We start from the raw sequence: 4,734 nt of genomic DNA on the forward strand, positions 1-4,734 counted from the left end.
AACTCTTCATAATCATAGGGGTAAGGTGGTATAACAATGGAAGAGGAGGGGGTTTCATGATCACCCTTTTGTTGTTGGATGATGTACTCGGCTTCTTTGGATAGGGGAAGTAAATAGTTGGTCCGGTGGACACTAAGACGGCAAATCTTTGCGGGTAAAGTGAATGATCGAGCCTCACTTGTAAGCCACCCATACTTGGTATCAAGGGAATTGTGAACAACCCACTTAAACTTGTTAATCAAGGTGGACATATCAATAAGATGGCCACCATCCTTAGCCTTGTACTTGCTATCCTTATTGAAATTAGGATCAAAGTGCTTGGCTAGGACCGTGACAAGGCCGCCATTAACAATTACGGTTTGACCCTTCTTCCCACTATCTACATGGAGCCATCTATCAACCAATAGCCTCAAAGAATTGTAAGGCTTGGTGTGAATTCTTCCAATATTCAAAGTTGATTCAAGGAGAATAAAATCGAGTCCCGTGAAATGATTGGTGTCTTTCCTAGCAATTATGGTATTTCCCACAACTTTGTGCCATATTCTTATGCCCGGATGATGGACCAAAAGAGCACGACAAGCTTTGAAATCTTCAAATTTCTTCCCGGAGATTGCCTCCCAAAGAGGCTCGGGATCATACTTCCCATATTGCTTATAGAATTTATGTTCATCGCTAAGACCCAAAATTTCACCCAATTCCGGAAAGGTAATGCGTCTACTAGTGTTAGCTAGACGAAACTCAATATTTTCCTATTCTCAACTTTTGTCACTTTTAAAGAACTTAAGAATTCCAAGACAAGGGAGGGGTATGTTACTTCCTTCATTTCAAACAATTTCTTTAAACCCATGGCATTGAAAAAGACTCTTGTTTGTTCAAGAACACCCAACTTCTCTAAAGCATCTTGGCATATGAATTTGGTGGATTGAATTTGTTTCATAGCAAACTTGACAAATGTATTTCTATGGGAATCGGAAATGAATGTTACCTCCGGATAATGCAAGAGTTGATTAATTACCGGAGTAGAGGGTGATGCTTCCATAGAAATTTGTTGAGGTGGTTGCACTTCCAAGCTTGGTGTTGATACCACCATTGCCAAAGCTTTCTTCATTTGTAGAGCTTTTTGCCTTTGAGAGAGAGTTGTAGTCTTTGGTGCCTTTGTTGCCTTTGCTTTTGCTTTTGTTGCTCCCTTTGTTCTTGCCATTTGATGAGCTAACCAAGAAAAAGATCAAAAATCTTCAATTTGTAGAATGCCCAAATCGATTTTGAAGGTGAAAGGCTTTGCCTTTATGAGAACAAAAATCAATTCAAAGGTGAAGATTTTGTGCTTGGTTTTGATTGTTAATGAAGATGGAGTGATTGATTTGTTTTTTTGAAAGATGGTTTGATTTGATTTTGGTGAGTTTTGTTGAGGGTTTTTGTTTTTGAGATGGAGAGGATGAGGGTTTTGATGTTATGGGTGGTGTTTATGAGTGAATGAATGAATGAATGAAGGTGGGGTGGGTATTTAAAGAACTCGACCATTTTAGGACGCAGGGACAATCCGTGCGGATTAGGCGCAATCCGCTCGGATTCTTGACTTCAAATTTTCAAAAATCCCGCCTAGAGACGGGCGGATTCGGGGGAATCCGCTCGGATTCTTTTGGATGAGACGGGCGGATTGTGTGCGGGGACGGACGGATTCTTGTCCGAGATTTTTCTTTGTTTTTCTTAATTTGCAAGACGGACGGATTGTTCACAAGAGGCGGATTTCGTGAGACGGGCGTCTTTCCGTAAATCCGCTCGGATTCTTCAACGATCAAGAATTTGCGGTTTTTTCATTGACCCAAGACAAGGCGTCTTCTCGCCAGGACGCTCGGATCCTCTGCAGAGGGGCGGATTCTCGTGAATCCGCTCGGATTGGTCCTTGTGTACACGGATTGATTCCATCCGTGCACCAACGCATTCCTTATCATTCTTTCTTTCTTTCAAATTTTGTGTTCTTCATTGCGGGGCACTACTAAGGCATGAATAGCCTAGGCAATTGCCATCCCCACACTAAGGTAAAGCACTACACATCAATTAAAATCATTAGTCCCTCCCTCACTTCTCTCTTACATGACAATTATTTTGATCAAAGTAAAAATAAAATCCAAAAATGACAAAAATGCAATACAAAAATTAAATGTAAGTTAGGGAGTTAGAAATATTTACAAGTGGTGGTTTAGGGAGGACTCCACCAAACTCTCATTCTTGATGAGATGTCGAGGGGGCATGTTCAAGGTGTTGTTGATGTTGCTCAACACCTTGAAGAAGTAATCAAAAGCTTGTTCATTGTTATGGTAGAGGTCCTCAATAGACCGTGGTCCTTGTTGTTGATCATGATCGATGGCATGCCCAATGTAGGGATTGAAGATCCCTTCAAATTCGTCGTCCCAAAGACCACAAACTTCATTGAGTTGATCATTGAAAATCTCTTGCTTGGATGGGGACAACTCTCCCAATTTCTTCTCTTGGCCAATGAGGCCATCATCTTCTTCCTTGGTTGATTTTGATGAGCTTTGCAAGCTCTCCTTGTCAAAATTCACTTGCTCTTTGAATGGAGCATCTTCAACTTTCTTCCTCCATTGGAGTTCCGATTTCTTCTTCTCATCTTTCCGGCTATAATGATCAATCATGAAACATGGCTCATGCAAACGAGGAGCTCTCATGGTCTTGTCAAGATTAAAAGTTATGCTTTCATCTCCAACTTCTAGAGTGAGCTCTCCATGTTTCACATCAATTACCGCACCCGATGTGTGTAGGAAAGGTCTCCCTAAGATGATTGGAATGTTGGAATCTTCCTCCATATCAACTATGACAAAGTCCACCGGGATGAAAAACTTCCCAATTCGCACGGGGACATCTTCCCATATCCCTAGCGGTGTCTTCGTCGATCTATCGGCCATTTGAAGAGTGATATTGGTACATTTAAGCTCTCCCATTCCCAACCTTTTACTTACCGAGTACGGCATGACACTCACACTAGCCCCTAGATCACATAAGGCTTTGTTGATCGTTGTGTCGCCAATGGTACACGGTATTGAGAAGCTTCCGGATCCTTTAACTTTGGAGGTGAACTCCCTTGAAGAATTGCACTACTCACCTTGGTGAAGGCGATAGTCTCAAGTTTCCGGATTGACTTCTTCTTTGTGAGGATATCTTTCATGTACTTTGCATAGGCCGGAACGTGATTGATTAATTCCGTGAAAGGAATTGAGACTTCTAAGTTCTTCACAATTTCCATGAACTTTCCAAGTTGATCATCAAATTTAGGCTTGGCTTGTCGACTTGGAAAAGGAAGTCTAATCACAATGGGCTCCTTTTCTTTGGCTTTGTCTTCATTTTTCTTTGAGCTTTCTTCTTTTGATGATTCCCCTTCTTTGGGACCTTGCACCACAACTTCATTCTCACTAGCTCTCACAACTTCATCCTCAACTTGCTCCTTCGGTGCTTCATACCTTGTACCACTTCTCAAGTGAATGGAACTAACCGTTTCATGTCTAGGGGGATTACCTTGAGGTGGTAATTGCCCCTTTTGTCTTTGTGAGCTTGAAGATGCTAGTTGGGTCAATTGTGTTTCCAACATCTTGGTGTGAGCTAGAATGTTGTTGATGGTGGTGTCTTTTGCTTGGCTATCTTTTTGCATTTGGGTGAAAAATTCTTGTTGATTCTTTTGCATTTGAAGGACCGCTTTTTGGACATCAAAACTTTGGTCATTGTGGTGATTGTATGGATTTTGATTTTGGTAACCTTGGTTTTGATTGAAAAAGGGTCTTTGATTTTGATTTCTCATGGGTGGTGGAGTGTATGTTGTTTGAGGGTTTTGGACATTTTGGCTTTTGTATGAGAGATTTGGATGGAACTTGGTGTTTTCATTGTAAAAATTTGAATAAGGGGTACCACTTTTGTAAGCTTGGAAAGCATTGACTTGTTCGGTTGTTCCCCTACATTCGCTTGAGTCATGACCTAAGGTTCCACAATTCTCACATATCCCGCTTGGGATTGATGAGGATGCCGTCAAGGCATTGACATGATGCTTTGATGATTTTGAGCTTTCCTCAAGTCTAGCCATAGCTTGTTCAAACTTCAAGTTGATTGTGTCAATGTGAGCACTAAGTTGAGCACCCAATTGAGTAACGGTATCCACTTCATACTTTCCTCCTCTAGTAGCCTTGCGAGGCCTACTATATTGTGAATTATGGACCGCCATTTCCTCAATCTTGTTCCATGTTTGATTGTCATCAACTTCGGTGAACATTCCATTTGATCCCATATTGAGAATGTTCTTAGAATCTTCATATAAACCATTCCAAAATTGTTGCACTAAAAACCATTCGCTAAGTCCATGGTGAGGACATGAGCGACAAATACCTTTGAACCGCTCCCAAGCTTCATACAAAGATTCTTCATCCCTTTGCTTAAAACCCGTAATTTGAGCTCTTAGCATATTGGTCTTTTCCGGTGGGTAGAATTTTTGGTAGAAAGCTAGAGCTAGTTTCTTCCAAGAATCTATTCCAAGGGTGGCCTTATCAAGGCCCTTCAACCATTGCTTTGCGGTGCCGATTAACGAAAAAGGAAATAAGACCCATCTTATTTGGTCTTGAGTCACGCCCGTTTGAGAGATAGCTTCACAATAATCACAAAATGTTTCCATATGAGAATGAGGGTCCTCACTAGGCATTCCCCAGAATTGGCTCCTCTCAACTAGTTGGATGA

At 41.4% G+C, this 4,734-nt stretch overlaps 1 non-coding gene across 1 annotated transcript; it reads left to right on the plus strand.

The window, feature by feature from the left end:
• The first annotated feature begins 4,358 nt into the window (after positions 1-4,358).
• On the plus strand, positions 4,359-4,465 carry LOC141589086 (small nucleolar RNA R71). The gene has a single exon (XR_012520040.1). It is a non-coding gene; the product is annotated as a small nucleolar RNA R71 (small nucleolar RNA).
• The last annotated feature ends 269 nt before the right edge of the window (positions 4,466-4,734 follow it).

Source organism: Silene latifolia, chromosome 6 (genome assembly GCF_048544455.1).
Source record: "Silene latifolia isolate original U9 population chromosome 6, ASM4854445v1, whole genome shotgun sequence".
Taxonomy (NCBI): Eukaryota; Viridiplantae; Streptophyta; class Magnoliopsida; order Caryophyllales; family Caryophyllaceae; genus Silene; species Silene latifolia.